Source organism: Rattus norvegicus, chromosome 14 (assembly GCF_036323735.1).
Source record: "Rattus norvegicus strain BN/NHsdMcwi chromosome 14, GRCr8, whole genome shotgun sequence".
Taxonomy (NCBI): domain Eukaryota; kingdom Metazoa; phylum Chordata; class Mammalia; order Rodentia; family Muridae; genus Rattus; species Rattus norvegicus.
Genome location: NC_086032.1, coordinates 36,816,392 through 36,836,919, shown reverse-complemented (window position 1 = coordinate 36,836,919; position 20,528 = coordinate 36,816,392). Strand labels below are relative to the sequence as shown.

The window sequence follows — 20,528 nt, the reverse complement described above, 5'->3', positions numbered from 1 at the left end:
ATTCCACAATGGAAGTGACTCTTGATAACTTAATGAGAATTTTTATTCCAGAGATCAGTTATATGTATCAGGTTCCATAAGCCACAGGCCATCCTTACCTGGAATTTGAATGAGAATCATTATATTAACTTAAATCTTTATCTAGGGGGAAAATCTGATTAGAGGAGGTATATGTTTGAGTAACAATGAAAAATAGTTTTAAATATGACATGATAATGATTGATATTATACTTGGCTTAAGATCCCATTTTAATTCTGTTTTAAATATTTTTATCATAAGCTATAGAGCTGGACATATACCTACATGTCTCACATGGTCTATCTTTCTTCACACAGATACCCTTACCGTATTTTCAGTGATCTCTGCCTTTTGTTCTCACAGCTGTGTTAATGTAAGTGTATGCAAAGGCATTAAAAGAAGTTGTTAATCTAGAGGTGGGGCCTCATGGAAATTCCACTATCTACCTTGGCCTGTCTACATGCAACATCCATGTCATGTCTAGAAAACACCTCCTCTCAGTAAACTGAAATAACAGCAGAAGTCAGAAAAGTAGACAGAGAGGGAAGATGGGAGCGAAGGAACTCTAGAGAGAATAGGTCACAGCTGTTGTGAATATGGAGAGGGATGGGGTAACAGGCATTAACTGAGGCATGGGAAGCAGAATAAGACAATGGAAAATAGAGGGAGGAAAGAAAAATAACACTAAGGATGTTGGTTAAAAGCTATAAGGAAACATTCTGTTTTAAAAGCTTATCTGAAGACAGATATATATCTTATGTATCATAAACACATTAGTTTTTCAACATAATATTTTTTATTAATTATTTGGGAATTCCATACAATGCACACTGATCACACTAATTATTCCTTTTAGGTTCATCATCTCATCCTTGTGCCAACCCCTTCCCACCAAAAGGAAAAATAGACCCAGTCCAGTTTTTGTTGCCCGTGTATTCATTGGCACCCCATCAAAGTCCCAGCTACTAGCCACTTAAATAAAACTGAGTCCTTCCTCAGCCCCTGTCAGAAGTCATCAACTATGAGAAGTTATGCGTCATCATCTTTGTTACGAACTTTAAACACTCTCTTCTATACTTCCTGTCTGAATTGTCTCTCTTTTGTTGGGGGGAAGGAAAGAAGTTGTCATAGAAGCCTTTAATGTGTCTCGTTTTCAGTTATGAGTTTGTAGTATTAGTAGCCTTGAAATACTAAAAAGAAGGAAAAATATTTAGTGATATAAATAAATAAGCTCAAACCTCAGTTCATGTGTAAACCATGAGTCTTTGAGATTGTGAAATTTACTCAGTGGTGTCATCCACTGAGCCGAGTAGAATTGTGCACTCTGAGTGTGTGCTCCCCCTTGTTTCTGAGTGTGTGCTCCCCCTTGTTTCTGAGTGTGTGCCCCCCTTGTTTCTGAGTGTGTGCTCCCCCTTGTTTCTGAGTGTGTGCTCCCCCTTGTTTCTGAGTGTGTGCCCCCCCTTGTTTCTGAGTGTGTGCTCCCCCTTGTTTCTGAGTGTGTGCTCCCCCTTGTTTCTGAGTGTGTGCTCCCTTTTGTCCGTGCTCCCTTTTCACTTCCTCTTATGTGGAAGCACACTTGATGCTGGCGCTGTGGTTTGTCTTGATACTTGGAACCATTGGCAGGATTCTCTGGAACCTACCTCGTCTGTGCACACAACAAGTGCAATTGAACTTTTTCCTTCTTTGTCCTTTTTGTTTCCATTTCAACTTCATTAATTTGTCTTTTCTGAGTTAAGTTTCCCAGCCCCACTTCAAATCAATATGTGTACCATTTGCTTTGGGGACTTATTGATTCTCTATGCCTGGTTTAAAGAGCTCATTCCTGTGTTGGCATTTTATCATGAAACTACCTACATGAACATTGCCATTCTCACAGGGGACTTTTAAGACCTTCTATTATTTGTCACTGAGAACTGCTTCCCTCCCATCCTAGATAGAGTTTCTATTAAATGTTCATATTGCTTTTTATTGTTACTGCTATTCATGTAAGAAACCCAATGCTGATTTATAATATCAGCTTAGGCTGTAGATATTTTTAGGTTTAACAGCACTGTGGAGGAATTTACAGTAAAGGTGACATCTACTATAACTTGGGCTTAATTAAGTTGCCTAAAGATAAATAGCTATCTCTACTGGTGACTTATCTAGTTGTTGTGACAAGAACCCAACAGGTCCGGTCTTTGACTCCCAGTTTGAATGGAACAGTTCATCACAGTGTGGATAGCATGAGGAGGCCTGCGCAACTGAGCATAGGTACACGGTAGGAACACAAGGAACTGATCACTGGAGTAGAGAAGCAGACAGCGAGCTTCTCCTTTCTTTTTTTTTTTTTTTTTTGGTTCTTTTTTTTCGGAGCTGGGGATCGAACCCAGGGCCTTGCGCTTCCTAGGTAAGCGCTCTACCACTGAGCTAAATCCCCAGCCCCGCGAGCTTCTCCTTTTATCTAATCCTTTACTCCTACCATGTGGAAACTCACTATTAGGATACCCACGGTGAGTTTCATGCTGATCTTAAATCTATTCAGGTTGAAAATGAAGATTACCAATTACACCATGTAAAACTGAAGTGGTGGCAGTGGGGGTGAGAGGCTGTGATTATTACTTAGAATGGCAGTTCAGCCCCAGAGTTTTGCTAATCCATGTGTTCTTAGTCTATAGTGACCCCAAGAAAATATCATCAAGTTGCCGATTATATAATTTCATTGTTAGAAAAGTCAAAACTTCAGAAGCCATTCACCTAAGCTCCTATATTCAGGCAAAAACATTTTACCTTTTTGGTGATTGATTCCCAGTAATCATGGGTTTGACTTACAGGGCAATATAAGCTATTCTCGAGCCTTCTCTCCAAGTTAAAAGACCCATGTTATGACTGTGGGTATAGCTATGGGAAGGAAGCTCTTTCTTGTGTTTGAGAAGGCCACCAAAGAACAAGAATTTTAATAAGCCATAGGCCAGTCCGTTTTGAACAGCAGGAACCAACTTGCAGCAGGAGGAGGAAGCCATTACACCTGGTAGGAGGTAGGAGTAGGGTCCTGTTTCCCAGGACAAAACAGAAGAGAGAAGAGATACAGTGAGTAGTAGCGAATGAATTTCACCTCTCCAAGGATATTTTTTAGGATGACAGACATCCTCTAAATGCCTTAAAGGCAAGAGATTGTCACTTTGATCCTTGATCTTACCTCAGAAGTTCATGTTGACCTGCTCCCAGAAACCTCCAGTAACAATTAAAACTGTAATTGTCTTCCTAGACCCAAACAACAAAGTTTATGATACAAATTGAATAAGAGATTTTGAGAGGGTTGACTGTGATTGTCTTCCTAGACACAAACAACAAAGTTTATGATACAAATTGAATAAGAGATTTTGAGAGGGTTGATTACTTATTGTCTTTGCTCCTTTAAAAGCTTAAGAAATACGCAGCATTTCAGAGCAGGAATTTTTTTTTCTCGCTAACTTTTTTATTCCATCCTACCTCTAGGATGGTCTCTCTGGGGATGTTAGGTGGGGGTGGGCAGCGTCAAGCAAGAAAGCAAAAAAGAAGCAGTCCCCAGATGCCTAAGAAACTTGGTCAACTGTGCATGTGGCTGCAACCCTCACCCCCCGCGCCTTGCCCTTACACTTTACCATCGGCAGACTCTGCCTTCATGAACAGTAGATTCACTCTAAAAGTCAGTGGCACACTTTTCTGAAAACAAATGTCTTCAATATCTTCTTTATTGATTGCAAAAAAAGGCATTCAGTTGTAAATTTGCCTCTGTAATTTTGTTTGAGGATATTTACTCTAGAAACTACACTCAAAGGTTATTTTAGAAAGGAATATAGTAAGACAAATATTATACTTATTAACTTAAGACTTTTAAAGCTACATGTTCATGGTTTTAAAGATATCAGGCTCAGTTAAAGCTAATGCTGCTTTTGGTTGATAGTTTTAGGGAATTAGAATCTACTTCTAATTAAAGCACTATAAAAAAATCAAACAATTACAATTTTGCTAAAATAAATTTTAATAAAAATGTTTATTTAATAACCTGTTAAGGATAATAACTCAGGGAGGACTATGATAACTGAAAAAATCAGTTTTCTTTAAAATTGTGTTTTTGTAAAACCTTATAAAATCTAAGCCCAGAGATTGATTTCAAATGGCTTTATTTCAGGAGGCTGAGTAAGACTTGGGATAAAAGGTCTAGCAGAAAAATATTCAGGAAAGATGATTGTATGCCTTGAAGGAAAGAAGAAATGTAATGTTATTTTTTTGACCTTTGAGGTTGGACCATTTTGATTAGTTTTCCATACCACTGATGTTAGACTTATTTTTATTTCTAGTTTTAACATTTTTAAATCAAATGAGCTCCTTTCTCCTTGTTGAGCCTGCACAAAAGAAGATCACGTCTTCTTTTTTGCTCCAACAGCATTCATTGATTGAAACAACAATCTAAGTATCATCCTATGTTAAAGTCTGTATTAATGAGAAAGATAAGGTAAAGGTAGCTGTGCTGTGATGCATGTAATAGAATAGAAAAGGCCAATAACCTCCACACTTAATGGTAGAGAAACCCATGGCAAGACCATATCACAATTTAAAAAAAAAAAACACCATCCAAAGGCTGAAATGCTCACAGTCAATATAGATACTTATGAATCATAGACGTGTGTGCTGAGATAAATGAGACATGTAGAAATATTATACTGGGAGTGACCAGGAAAATAGCACACAATTTAGTGCCTAGTTGGAGGATATGAAAAGTTCCAAAAGTCAACTGGCAACAACGTTGTGCTATGTTAAAATAGTGGACTTAGTCCTCCATATGTTACAAATTGTATGTGAGTTTTCCTTCACTGTTGTATATTTTTTGGACAAAATCTGTTTGCATTTCTTTTAGAATTGGGCCATGTCCCACCCCTTTTACCTCAATATGCAGTGCAGAGCAATGTCTTGCTATGAGTGAATTATGATGTTGATATTTCCATATATGGCAAATCATGTATGTAGCCACAATATTATCACAAAACTAAATGGTGTATTTCAGGAAAATGGCCTCATAACAGTGGAAACTGCGATGTGGAATTAAAGTGGAACTGTGCCCTGTAAATGATTTTTTAAATGTAAGATAAGATTATTTAAACTAAGATTTTATTATAAATTTTCATTGCCTTGTTTCCACTTGGAATTATGTGTACATTTAATTGAGATGCAAAATATCCTTATTTTAATCTCCTTCTTTTGAGCCGCATCCTTCACCAACACAACAAGCAACAGATACTTGTGATACCAGAAATGAAGAGAAGAAGCAGCATTTCTGCCTGAAATCATCTGTACCAAACAGCCCTGTGACACTTAAAGGGTAGAGTTTATGGTTTGTGTTTGACTTTTTCTAAGTGTATATATGTGGACCTATATAGCTGTAATGGAAAGAAACATCTCAAGATTTAGACACACCTCTCTTTCAGGTGACACAGCAACAAAGCCAATTCTGGAAAAACACAGAGCTCGAAAGTGCTGTGCCCTGGTTTTGAGCACTTGACCCTTAGATATCAGATGCCTATGACAAATTAAAAGGAACACAAAGGAAAGATTTGTCTATCTTCCTTCAAAGCTAGCAATGCATTTTCACTAAAACACTTCCTTCATCTCGGCAGGTATTTCTAGGTTGGAGAGTGGTGCCCATTCTAAGACCTCAGATGAACGCTACTGCTCTTTTAATTAGCATAGAGGCTGCCTTCTACTGCACAAATTGACAATGACCAAGAGTCATACAGACTCGGTGAGTGGTCATAAACTTGGCTCTGAAGGTGCATGACGAAGGTGCTCTAACATCACAAGCTTGCACATCTGCATTTTCAAACCAGCACAACTGTTAAGAGATCCATATAAAAAGAAAAAAATCAGGTATGATTTGAAGTATAGCATTTAAAATTATTCATTTATGTTTGTGTACACATGGTGCAGATGCCTTTGGGGCACAGAAGAGAGTATCAAATCCCCTGGAGCTGGAGTTACAGGTTGTTGTTGTTAGCAACATGACGTAGGTGCTCAGACATGAACTCTGCTCCTCTACAAGAGCACCAAGGCCCCTTAGCCAAGGTTTTGCTGTGTTAGCCAACAGAAATTATTAACAACAAATAAACATAAGTTTCCTACCCTCCACTATATACCTTTTCAGAATTGTGCATATGGGAATGAATATTTTGCACCTACTTTTAGAGAGTATAAGGAAATGTAGATAGAAAATGCAATGTAGTGTTGGTATACATTAAGAGAAAGAGCAGAATATGAAAATGCCGGTGAAGGCATCAATCAATTACTTTAAAAAAAAGAAGAAAAGGAAAGAGAGGCTAGAACTCTGGGAGGTTGACTTACATCTTTGATTTAAGATTAAGGAGCCAATATAAATCTTTGGAGAGGTGTGGTTGAAATTGAATTCTAAAGGAGGATGAGACACTGCTCAGCTGGATAATAGCCAGTGTAAAGCCTCAGAGACAAGCAAGCTAAAGGAAAGCTCTGAGAACTTCAAGTGGTACGAGGGGCCAAAGAGTAATAAGAGAGGAAGATGGGTGGGAGGTGAGGTGGGAAACCCATGCTGGACATCAAGGATGTGGTAGGATAAGAGGACTAGAATATGAACCCCATCAGACTGAATTGAAAAAGAAACAGAAGGAGCTAGAGAATAATGACATCATTGGAACAGTCTAGATGAAGAAAGATGGCAGACAGTCTCAATGGAGGACAGAGCTCATGGTATCTAAGGAGGACAGAGTTAACAGGTCTGGTGGTTGCCTACTTCGAGGAACAAAGGATAGAGGGGTATTTCTAGTTCCTCGTGTAGACAACTGGATGCTTGTGCTTTCTTTGGGATTGGAGCACAGTGCCAGACTGAAGAAAGTGGGCAGGGGTCAGGGGAGATGATAAGTTGAGTTTAAGATATTTGTAGACTCTTCAATGAAGATTTCCATGACACTGATTTTGCACAAAAATGGAAGGGGAACTCTTTCTGGTTTTTGTTTTACTTTGTTTGTTTGTTTGTCCTGGAATCTTTATTTTTGTTGTATCACATTGCCAACTGGAAAGAAAGACATATTATGGTCTCCAGCAAAACTAAAAGAAATTAGTAAATTTAATGTGCCTTGCTAGAAGAATTTTTACATTCTGACAGTGCCTTAATTTCATGTTTCTTATTTAAATTTAAGAAATATTTCTAATAAATTTTATTAATCTAAGAGAATTTCATACAGTGTATCTTTTCTTAATTTAATCTTCTAAATTTGAGATTATAATATAATTACAACATTTCTCTTTTCTGTTTTCTTCCTTCCAGCCCTTCCCTGTACTCCTTCCTTCTCTTTTTTCAGGGCCTTTTTCCTCACACCCATGTACATATATTCCTAGATAGAACCTGCTCAATCCCTATAATGTTACTTCATTCAATGTATCTTGATCGTATTTATCCCTACTTCTCTCTTCGCTTGTCCCAGGTCTACCCTTTTCATTTCATGTCTTTTTGTCATTTATTGCTTTTGTTTTGTCTTCTTTCTGTTTGTTTTGAAGAAACACCAAACCAGCTATCTTGTTTCTTTGAGTCTTATAATCTTTCCTTCTCTTTCCTTGATGTTCCTTGAAACTAAAGTAAAGGGGTTAGGCTTTAAATGTAGTCATTGGAAATAGCAGCCTTCATGGTCAGTTGACCTCTGCATTTTGATCAGTTGTGGTTTTCCATAATGGTTTCCAGCTACATACACACACTAAATGCTTCCTTGATGAGAGCGCACTCTCTGTGGCTATCAGGATAAATATGGAGAATGCAATTAGAAATTATGCTGCTGTAGGAAACTGGCAGTTGTAGGTTTTCCTCTACATTACATGGCCTAACCAGTCATGGGCAGTTGGCTACATTTGCAGTGCCAGGCATGACTTTCTTCCTATTAAGCAATTATGTGACTATTGTTTACCCCTAAGATATAAGTGCACTTTCAGAATATTGTGCCATGCTACTCATTGCTGTGACATACTGGCATTACAGATGGAGAGGACTATTGCTTGCTTTTCTCTATTCATAGCTTACATGGCTCTTCTTCTTACTGGAGAGCTAGTCCCCAGTAAGGAGGCTTCCAGGTTAGATATGGATTGATACTCCAAATGCAGTGCCTGAAGTGGAGTGTGTCTCCAGCAATGGAGTCTTATCTTAGTTTTCTGGAAAGTACAAAGGGCAGTAACAATAAACTACAGTGTTTGGGGTCTTTGTTAGTATCTCTGACCATCATTTTGAAAGAAATTTCCCCATGCTTAGTACTTGGGTTTTTGTTAAATAGTCTAGGAATTTTGGAGGGAACATTGTCACCCAAACTAGAATAATTTTAATTAAACTTACACATGCACATGTGTACATGTGCGCGCGCGCGCACACACACACACACACACACACACACATATAGATATGTATATATATATATATATATATATATATATATATATATACCCATGCACATAATTTTAAGTAATCATAAGCTGATCCTTTTCAAGCATCATTACTAATATTGAGTCCTGCTCCTCATGGCTTCCTCCTTGTTGATGAAGCTCCTTTCTCACCACTCCACTTAAGTTTCCTTCACCTATTTCTTGTTTGTTTGTTTCATTTTCCTGTTCATAGCAAGCATGAACTACTATTCCCCCATAGTGTTCCTCCTATCCCCCCTGATGGCCATTTTATACTTTCCTGATACCTGTGGCTACTGCGGGTTATGTGCATGGATCCTCTTCAGAGTTAACAGCATATGAACTGAGAACACATTTGGTCAAGGTTTGGCACTGGCATGTATACAACAATCTTCCTCAATTATAGTTTAGCATACTGTCCTTTTAAAATCCTGTGTTAACTATTCTAAAACCTTTTTTATTTTTAAGAAAACTACAAATGATATGGAACACCATCAGTATTTAAACTGATAAAGTCAAATTTTATCTTTAGAATATTTTTATTTCCTCAGCTGTTTCAAAGAATACATGATTTTCCTTGAAAATCAAAAAGGAATACTATAAAAGGCAGAAATAAAGAAACATAAAATAAAACAAATAAAAATGATAAAACATTTACTAGTTTGATTTGAGATTATTCTAGTGCATTTTCATTCTTATGTGGTTTTACATTCTTATCTGAATCTTTTCTGCAAGATCTTCCATTAAAATTTTCTGAATCTTCTCAGCAAGAACTTCTGCTAAAATTTTCTGTTTTAAAAACAATGAAATTATTTTGTATAAGGTAATATGCTACTGATTCATTCTCTCTATTTATATTGAGTGGAAGGTCTAATTGCCTCACAGCTACTAGAACGGACTTTACTAGACACAGAATTCTACCTTGGCGGTATTTTTTTCCTCTTAACAGTGTGAAAGGTTCACTCAATTTTCATCTCATCTGTATGGTTACCTACAGACCCTACCTATTATTTTCATTGTTTTGCTGTGTACAGTAACTTGCCTTTGTGATTCTGTCATAATTCAATACTGTATTTCTGTCATTTTTGTTTATTTTTTTTACATTTTTATTGGATTTTTTTATTTACATGTTAAATGTTATCCCTTTTCCCAGTTTCCCCTCCAGAAAACTGCTATCCCATCCCCCTTCCCCTATTTCTATGAAGGTGCGCCCTCACCCATACACCTGGGAGATACTGTTGTTCTTCTTATGGGGTTCTTCTTCAGCTCCTTTCTCTAACCCCTCCATCGGGGACCCCATTCTCAGTTCAAAGGTTGGTTGAGAGCATCCTTGTCTATATTTACCAGGCTCTGGCAGAGCCTCTCAGGAGACAGCAATATCAGGCTCCTGTCAGCATACACTTCTTGACATCTACAATATTGTCTGTATATGGGATGGATCCCCCAGGAGGGGCAGTCTCTGGTTGGCCTTTCCTTCAGTCTCTGCCCCACACTTTGTTTTCATACTCCCTCCTGTGAGTATTTTTGTTACCCCTTCAAAGAAGGTCTGAAGCATTCACGCTTTGGTCTCCCTTCTTCTTGAGCTTCATGTAGTTAGTAAATTACATCTTGGGTATTCCAGGTTTGGGGTCTAATATCCACTTTATTAGTGACTGCGTAGCATGTGTGTTTTGTGATTGAATTGCCTCACTCAGGATGATATTTTCTAATTCATTCCATTTGCCTAAGAATTTCATGTAGTCATTATTTTTGATAGCTGAGTAGTACTCCAGTGTGTAAATGTACCACATTTTCTATATCCATTCCTCTGTTGAAGGGCATCTGGGTTCTTTCCAGCTTCTGGCTATTATAAATATGGTTGCTATGAACATAGTGGAGCATGTGTCATTGTTACATGTTGGAGTATCTTTTGGGTATATGCCCAAGAGAGGTATAGCTGGGTCCTCAGGTAGTTCAATGTCCAATTTTTTGAGGAACCTCTAGACTTATTTCCAGAATGGTTGTACCAGTCTGCAATCCCACCAACAATGGAGGAGTGTTCCTCTTTCTCCACATCCTCGCCAGCATCTGCTGTCACCTGAGTTTTTGATCTTAGCCTATTTCTGTCTTTCTAATTTGCTTGATTTTGCATTGATTTTAATTTCATGTTCACATGACCTGAAAGTTTTATTACTTTTGAAAACTATCATTACCAGTTACTACTCATCAAACTTTATTTACGTTCCATCCCACTCTTCCTTTCTGCTGTCAATTCTAAAAATATTAGACCATTAGATATAATCATGTAATTCTATGACATTCCAGTTGTCTTTGTGTATTGCCTCATTTTTGTCTCTTTTTTAAATTTAGACACATCTTATTGGCTCACCTCCAAGTTAATGGTGGACCTAATTGTATTGCCTAATCTTAGTTGTCAAGTCGACACCTCTGGGGAGAGGGAACCCCAGTTGACATATTATATCCATCAGATTGACCACTGGACATATCTCTGCAGCCATTTTTCTGATTGCTCATCAATTTAAGAGGCTGCAGGTTGGGCCATTCTTGGGCAAGTGGCTCTGGGACTGTACAAGAAAGGTAGGTGAATGCGAGTCTGGGAATAAGTCAGCAAGCAGCATTGCTCTGTAGTTTCTGCTTAAAGATTCTGCCTTGAGTCCCATCATCTGCTTCCCTCGATGATGGAATACAGACCTATCAGACGAAATAGACTCTTTCTTCCCAAGATGCTTTGGTCATTGTATTTATCACAGCAATAGAAAAGCACACAGAGCTCTATCAACCCTATAAAAACCAATTTTACCTTGTTTTGTTTGATTGGGATGTCTACCATCTGATCTGGAACTCCTATCTAGGTTTTCAATTAATTGCTTTCAAATATTAATTCTAACTATTTTAAATTACATACACTATATTAAAACATGATCATCTGCATGTTTGTTATCTCTTATCCACACATCCAGTCTCCCTGATTTTTTTTCACCTTTTACTACTTGGTCAAAAAAGCAGACATCTTGGGTGGTGAGGGAAAGATGGAGTTTGACATTATTTACTCTGGGAAGTAAACATTTTTTTTCCTATTGTCGGTGTAGAAGGTGTAGTTAGTCTACCTTGTGTCACCTGTGTCTACTGATGCCACAGACACCTTAGTTTTTCATGAATTCTTCCTCTAGATTTCCTCACCTTGGGCTGCCCTGCTTTGAGCACTGTCTCCTCCAACTGCAGTTGCCTTTTTTTTTATTTCTCTTTCTCTCTCTCTTTCTTTCTTTCTTTCTTTCTTCCTGAGTTCTAAATCCAGGGATGTATTTTTATAATGAATATGAAATAAATAGAAAATAAATAGAAAAATCAGAACTAAATAACATTATTATTATCCAAAATCTCTAAAAGTCATCAAACCATTACAGATGAATAACAATTCCACAAAATCCATATGCGATTGTCTTAGATTCATTATAAAATGTATGCAATTATATGGCCCATGTTACAATGAATTAAGATGATGTAGAAAAATTTTCTGTGATCAAAATGAATACAACAGGCCTTTTGAGAATAATGCTAACTCTTACGTGATTTTATTTTTTCATTGATTTTTTATTTACTTGCTTTTCACTTTTAAATTGTTTGTTTTTTTTTTACTTATTTACATAAGTCAAATGTTGTAGACCTTCCCATTTCCCCTCCACAAATCTACCATCCCGTCTCCTCCCCCTTTGCCTCTAAGAGAGTGCTCCTCCAGCCACCCAGGTTCTGCTTAATTTTATCCTGAGCAAATTAATTATCCACTTCAAACTTCCAAGTCTTCATTTGTAAATTGGGCACAAAATAGAAGAATTTAAAATGCTCCCTGTTTAGCTTCTGGTGAATTTGAATTCTGGTATTTGATTGGGATTTTCAAAAACATTGACTTCATTCATCAGAATTTGGAGAATTCATTACAGGCCATGCTTTCTCTGAGGACAGTCGTTTCAATGTAAAAACAGTGACATTTTCTTGTTGTATATTCGGTTATACAATTTCTAGGAGAGTTGCCCTATCTCTCCATTCTTCTGTTCAGTTATCCGTGAGATGGAGTCAACAATATCAACCTAAAAAGGCCACCTAAATTAGTCAGGCTATGCAAAACTTTAAGAACGGTGTTCAGCATACAGTGTGCTATAAACATAAGCTGGTATTTGTACATTGAAAGACAAAAAAATCAGTCTTGAGGCAAAACCTATCAGTGACCCCAAATACATATGGAGTGTTACCTAAGTAGATTTTTTTTTATAAATTTGGAAAAAGCCCAAGTTTCTTTCAACACCTTTATGGTGATATTTATTTGTTTTCTAGAATTATAAAGAACTATGAATCATTAATAAAATCAGCTGCAAACAGAAATTTTTATCACTCCTTTTTTGTCACTTTCTATTATCTGAAAACTAGCAGTTATGTTTACAATGACCCAGTTTGCCTCTCTTCCCCAATCTAAATGAGTTGACTTTAGATCCACTTCACATGCATGACTTCATAATTTTATATTCATGATGTGTTAGTCATCCCCTCTGAGCTGCCCTCATTCCTACTGGCAATCAGAATCTCCTCAGATGAATTTCACAGACACTTGAAAATTAATTCTGCAGAAGGCTGAGGAGGTCACTAGACTTAAAGCACACTTTTAGCTTAGATCTTGGTCACAATCAGAATTCACATGCCCAGGCTTGTTCTATACTTTTGGGATAATAAGGGAATCCATGAAAGAAATAGGAAAGGGTGAGGTGAGGCAGGGGGCTGAGAGTCCCAGTATCATCAGAAAAACTGGGTCTTGTAAAAATCAATTCACAGTAGTATACTGTGAATTTTTAGCATATTTCTAGTCAAAGGTTCATCTACACTAGTAGGTATTTGTAACAAAGAAATAGCTATTGTAGTTTTCCATCTAATTGATTTTTAATAAATGTATTTCTTTATAGTTACCATATAACAGTGATTAGTTTAGATACGGCTATAATGATCATAATAATTGCTTTCGGTTATATGAAAAACACTTGATCCCTGTGGTTGAATTAGGGAAAAGCTGGAGGAAGCTGAGGAGGAGGGCAACCCTGTAGGAGGACCAGCAGTCTCAATGAGCCTGGATCCCCAAGATCTCTCAGGCACTGGATCACCAACCAGGCAGCGTACAAGAGCTGATATGAAGCCCTCAGCACATGGGCAGCAGAGGACTACTGGGTCTGGGTTCAGTTAGAGAAGATGCACCTAACCCTCAAGAGACCCCCAGGGGGGCTAGAGGTCTGTTGGAGTGGGGGAGGGAACAACCTCATGAAGACCAGGACAGGGAGGAGATATGGGGTGTGGAACAGTTGGAGGGTGGACCTGGGGGGAATAAAATCTGAAGTGTAAAAATAAATACATAAATAATAAAAAAGAAAAACACTTTAGTGCACAGCAGTTATTATTTTCCCTTATTATTGAAATTATAAAGATTACATCATTTCTCTCTCCTTGCCTCCCCCCTAGCTTTTCCATATACCTCCTTTTGCTCTTTGTCAAAGTCAAGCTCTCTTTTTTCATTAATTGCTGTTATTCACGTGGTCTGTATAATGTTATTCATATGTGCAATGTCACTACCTCGGGGACATCTCCTTAATAGTGCTCCTTTCTGGTACATAAAAATGGATAGATTTCTAAAAGCCAGAATACTGCAATGGATGTGTAGAAATTACAGTAATTTCCTATGAGTTCATAATCTATGACTCATCTGTGATCTAGCGAGATTAACTCCACTGTTAGAGGAAATCGGACAGCTCTGTTTCTAAGTTTGCCCTTGGATGCGCTGGGTCTGAGAGATCTGAGAAACGCTGAGAAACCTCAGATGTCCAGGCTGTTTTGAAGATCAGTGTGAAGTCAGATGTGAATCTTTACTGGCAATGTTAAACACTGTACAATGATATGTTTGTGCAAGCCCTGCAGGATTACTAATATTTTCTAGCACATTAACGATGTAATAGTATTTACCGAAGAGTAGCTAACGTGACTGTGGCTTGAAACGTCCTTTAAAGTGTAACAGTGGCTTCTGGAGAGTGGACGAATAGAAGTCTGCTCTCCACGGGCGGTGGATAAATGAGTGTGAAAGGTCACGACAAAGTGGGTTAACTAACATAGAGCTAGGTCACTTCAGTGACCATGGTGTTTCTGTTAACAATGTCAGTCCTTGTTTACAATAGTTAAATAGGATTCAGTGGCTGATGAGAGTCTAATGAAATAAATGTTTTTTCATCTGTGCAAGAAGTTCCATATAAGAGACACAGCCAGAATACAGCAAATACAGAGGCGAATGCCAGCAGCAAACCACTGAACTGAGAATAGGACCCCAGTTGAAGGAATCAGAGAAAGAACTGGAGGAGCTTGAAGGGGCTCGAGACTCCATATGTACAACAATGCCAAGCAACCAGAGCTTCCAGGGACTAAGCCACTACCTAAAGACTATACATGGACTGACCCTGGACTCTGACCTCATAGGTAGCAATGTATATCCTAGTAAGAGCACCAGTGGAAGGGGAAGCCCTGGGTCCTGCTAAGACTGAACCCCCAGTGAACTAGACTGGTGGGGGGAGGGCGGCAATGGGGGGAGGGTTGGGAGGGGAACACCCATAAGGAAGGGGAGGGGGGAGGGGGATGTTTGCCCGGATACCGGGAAAGGGAATAACACTTGAAATGTATATAAGAAATACTCAAGTTAATAAAAAAAAATATAGAAATAAACAAAAAAAAAGAAGTTCCATATGAGTTTATCTGCAATATACAAAAAGCCAAGCCATGCAAGAGTGGGAGGAAAGGATAAAGTCTAGGTGGCTCTGGGGTCTAGTTGCTGATTGACTTAGAAGAGCTGTGGCATCTCAGGGAGAGCAAGGATGTATAGGACACCCACTGGAACTGGAAACTATGCCATGTGCTCTGGAAGATGAGGAAATGCCACATATAAAGGTTCACACAGGTTGAATATAGTGCTATAAGGAAATATCTTCCTGGTATTTGTCTTACCTGGGGTCCCGCAGCTAATGGGAATGACTTGCGAATTGGCGTGCAGTGCTGCCTGAAAAAAAGACAGGAGCCTCCCCATATTTGGAGAAGTCTATTTCTTTTCATTTCTATGCCCTCCATTCTTTCACTCTTGTTTGTTTGTTTTAAATTTGCCTTTGTTTTCTAAAGGAGAAAGAGAAAGAAGGCATGGAGTTGGAAGGGTGTAGAAGTGTGGAGGAACCAAGAGTATATGGTGAAGGGAATCATGAACAGAGTATGTTATATGAAAAAAATTATTTTCAATAAGAAAGAATTAAGGTGAATCTTTGATTAAACATATATATCAGTAAAATGTTCAGGATGTGAACTAAGATATATTACTTAAGACTATAGCCAGGGGCCAATGCGCTGAGCTTGAGTGCATCTGAATTTCTAACAGGGCCAAGTTGCGGGATCTTTCTGAAGATACTGGGTCACATCTTATGGTAAGAAATAGCGTCACACCATCAAAACATTTCAATGGTTTTTTTTTCTACTAATATGAAAAAAAAAACTGACACAAATTTCAAGACATACTGCTACACTTATTTTTTCATTGTAATGTAAAGCTTTTCACTGTAAATGGCAGAAATACATTTCCCTGAACACAATCAGGGCTGACTTTCCTGTACGTTAATTAAAGCCCAGTGGGAAACATGCACAGGCCATGAGTGCATACCTTTCATTTGGTCAAGTTTTTTTCACAACAAAAAGCTGTGTGTCAAATAAGTGTATTACAGTAAGTTGTTGCTAGCTATCGAGATATTTGGGTTTCAGACACAATGACAAGAATCTGTTTTGTAAGTGTAAAATATTCATGTCCCTGAAATAATTTGAGTTTCAGTTTTCACTCTATTTAGATATGCTTAATATATTGAAGGGAGTCAAGCTTGAGGAATCAAAACATCTTTTCTATTGAGAAAGTACTGTTTTATTTAGCAACACTGAACCTATCAATGAAGTGTAAATGACGCAGTGACTTTAACTCTGTATTTAGAAAACCGATTACAAAACCATGAGACTATGTGAGTTTCAACTCACCTCGTGAGTATTTATCAAGCTCTCACCATATGCTGGAGATTTTTTAACCTATATTTCTCTGAGGCAAATCAAATCAGATTATAATTGCAAATAAGGTTTACAATAAGAAGGCGTAGTACAAGACCAGGAATTTAGTGACTGTGATCACAAAAAATGAATTGGATCTAGTTACAGAACCTCACTCTGGCTCGGAAAAGTTGATGTGGTTTTTTTCGGCCATCCCTCAGAAGACCGTGTTTGTGAGCCCTAAGCTAGAAGCACTTTGAAATAAAGATTAGTTACAGTTTGGGCACTCCATTTCATGGCCTTATTCCTTGGCAGATAAAGGTGGTTTTTACAATTTCTGACTAATCTCTGGCATTGCTGTTCTTCTAGATGGAAGAGTCTAAGGATCTGTGTCCAATAAAGAGTTATCACAGCAGTTAGGGACCCTAGCGGGAATGTGGATTTCTTAGTGTGACAAGCACCCTCTTTTACAGATGTGCATGAAGGCTGATTTGAAATTAAGGCTAATTTCATCAAGTGGCATTTAAAGGGCAGAGGCAGTGAGCGCCTGTGGTTGAGACCTGACACCTCTTCTCCCATTCAGCTTCTCATTAGAAGTGACTCGTTTAGCGATCCAGTGCACTCTAATAACCACAATGCATAATTTTCCCATATCTCATTTTAAAGCTTAGATGACATTGGCAGTCTTATTGTTCCCATGCTTTCTTACATGGATAAAATGTAATAATTTTTTGTTACTGTATATCAGAAAGTCCATGGGCCTAAAGGGGAGTCTGACAGGAACTGGTTTGACTTTTGAAGACCCACCTTTTACTTTTACTTCATGTCCTCTTCTCCTAGACATTTAGGCTTTGGAGCCTCCCTTTCTCCAGTAATTAAAAAGATAACAAATAAACCTGAAGGTTAAGGGGCTTATGTTTAGAATAGAAATGCACTTTGTCTGTCAGTTCTTTTCCTCTTCCAGGTTGGACACCCAGTCTAGGTAATTTATCCACTAATTTGTTCATTCATCTAATTTTGTATTGAGCACACACATTATTCTAAATATTGTATTAGACACTGGGATGCAGCAGTGAGATAAAAAAAAACCTCACCTTATGGAGTTCATATTCTTATCTACGAGATATGATTATAGTCTGGTTAAGACTTTGCCTCTAAAGTTATAAATATGTATAATTATAAAATTATCTTCTGTAAGCTAAAAAAAATCTTATCTCTAAATTTATCTTTCTTTTATGTCTTTATTTCCTTCCTTTAACACTTTCTGTTTTATATTCTAATTATAATACTTTTTTATATGTCAAACACTATATTCAGCCTAGAAGAGAGTTAGAGTAGGGAAAGGAAGGTTCACAAAAAAAAAAAAGAATTTTTATCCACAAGATTTTGAATGTCTAAGTGAGGAACAAAAATTAAATTATGAACATGTATTTATTGTGCCAAATGATAAATGAATACATAATTATGAATATATAATTATGTTAAATGAAGCAAAATATGTGCTTAGGAGTATATAATCATGTGTTTAATGATAAATGGTAATATAACCAATAAGATTTCAGAGAAAAGAAAATAAGTCAATAGCAATTGTCAAAGAAAACTCCCAAAACTAAGTGAGAGTGAGCTCGCTCATTTTAAAGGATGGATATGACATAGACACATGGAAAGAGTCACCTTAGGCTGAATTTGATTTTCCTAGCTCATTATGTTCATATCTCTAATCAGTATTATTACAGTAGTTTTTCCAGATTTCAGAGTCATAAAATACCTTCCAAAATCAACACGCCATGACCTAGAAACAAAAAGTTTCCATTGGCTCCACCAATAAATTCATGGTTCCTGCATACCACTTCATATTTTTCACCTAATACAGCCATAAGTGAGATGCTGTTACCACAATTTGGTTCATTGACAGGCAGGATGCACAGTCTTCTGGGATCTCCTGCAGACAGAAGGTTGGGTCTTCCTAAGACAATTCGTTAAGCCCCAGGGACTTTGGTACTGAGCTGGAAAGCGGATGTATTCTCATTTCTTGTTTGTTCCAAATCCCTCAGTATCTTCCCCGGTGGCATGCACTGCCTGCTGCCATCTACTTCTTCCTTCCTTATGGTTATAACTTGAGCTAGCTCAGCTTTGCTGTGTATCCTGAGAGTGGATGCAGAACCTCCTCACCACCACACACATCTTGAGGGGCCATCTTACTTTCTGGGTGTGTGCACACAGTAGAACTCATTAGCTCCAGAAGTGTTGGACATAGGCTTTGCTCCCCTTCAAAGATCACTCTTAAATATTCAGGAGCCTAAGTGCTCATTTCTCAGTGTTGGTAGTTGCTACGTAGTATGGTCAGCTCTTTACCATGCCAGTGAACCAATGTGTCCATTCCTGTGCCCGTGTGCATGTTGAAAGACCATCTGCTTGACTGTGAATCTGGGCATGCAACAATGGGTATTTTATCCAAGTATGTGCTTTTCAGTTGATCTTCATCATAATTGAATTCATCATCAGATAATTGAATTTCTGCCCAGACTTCAGGCATGTCACTTCCCTTTTTTCATTAGTTTGTGACACCAGGGACAGATTTTTGTCTGTTTTCATGCAGTCATGATATTTTAATAAGAGTCCTGAGACATGTTGTCTTCAAGTTTCCTTTTTTGTTTTGTTTTGTTTTGTTTTTTTGAAGCCATGACCTACTTACATGGTTTGAAAGGCCTCCTGCAAAAATGAAAATACAAATCCCCTTGTCAGCAATGAGGGGGCAGTGCCACAGCACTACACCATCACCCTTTACACCCTGAGGGGTTCCCTCAATCTCTTGAGGACCTAGACTCAGGCCAGGTCTGGACTACTGAATTCAACACGGAAATGAATTTCAGGCATAGCCAGCTTGAAGTGGAGTTGGAAATACTGTTAAAGATATTTTAATACAGGTTTTAAACATAGAGGTTAGGAGAAAGACTGGTAGTTAGGAGGTGGAAGTAAGATCTTCCCAAATGTGGATGTGTCTTCCCATGGGTCAGTAAAGAAAATAATATATAACAAAGTCTGCTTACAGACTGCTTGGAGAGCAATCACAATTAAATTTCTTAGTGCAAGCTATAGGTGACATTTTGGTGGCTTTCAAGAAACTCCTCCAAAGGCTGCCAACACAGTTTCCTCCCAACTCTTCTATCTTTGAGAAGTGAGACTGTAGGGTGTCTGTCTAAGAGGTGACGTGCATGCTGCATGATCTGACGTGGTAAAATCAGAAGCAGCAGGTTGAAGCAGGAGATGGGTGCCTGACATTTCTGTATCCATGGTTTTTTTTTATTTCTAGAAAACTGAAGTTTTATGTCTAGAAAATTTAAAAAGGTCTTTAATTGTGATAGACTTCTTGCTTTTCTGCTGGTAAGAGAATTTTACTAGGCACCACAGAGAGGGGCTCTTCTCCCTCCCCTCATCTCTCAGATTTACCTGTCTTTATATCCTGTCTCAACCATGACCAAAGTCTCCTAAGATAGGGTCACATAAAGCCCAGGGCTGGACATTGGATACGTCCTCTCAAGTAGCTGGTCCAAGGAGTACTGGACACTCCCAAAGTAAGACAGGCTCTTGTCATTGTTCTTGATTTCCTACCAGAACTTTGTGAAATAACCTGTTGCTGATGACACCACACACACACACACACACACACACACACACACACACATACACACACACACACACTGATCATAGGGCATTGAGAAATTAAAGTCAGTACTGCCCAGAATGCTTCCTTCCTGCCTATTTACTTGTGTAGTGCTGGAATATGTTTTGCGGGCTGCTGGGAGACATAGGGCATCAATAGTCTTAGCCTACTGTGAGAACTGTGAACTACAATAATAACTGGGGTAGCTAGACATGCCTGTGGGTGCTGTGGTACAAATGTTATGGGGGGATAGTCAACTGCTTTTTGATTATACTTGAGATGCATACCACAGGAGGAACCACAGATGTGGTACATCTGTCCAAGAGCACCAGG

The 20,528-nt window shown here is 38.2% G+C and overlaps 1 protein-coding gene across 5 annotated transcripts in view; it reads left to right on the top strand.

The window, feature by feature from the left end:
* Gabrb1 (gamma-aminobutyric acid type A receptor subunit beta1) overlaps positions 1 to 20,528 on the top strand; it is a 483,582-nt gene that overhangs the window by 81,001 nt on the left and 382,053 nt on the right. For 2 of the 5 annotated variants that reach the window (XM_063272871.1, XM_063272874.1), the window contains exon 3: positions 337 to 20,528. This exon is cut by the window's right edge and continues 17,355 nt beyond it. The exons of 2 other annotated variants lie outside the window; for them this stretch is intronic. The gene's annotated coding sequence lies outside the window, so the exon portion shown is untranslated. The remainder of the gene's footprint in view (positions 1 to 336) is intronic. One more of the 5 variants, XM_063272873.1, reaches the window with a different exon arrangement.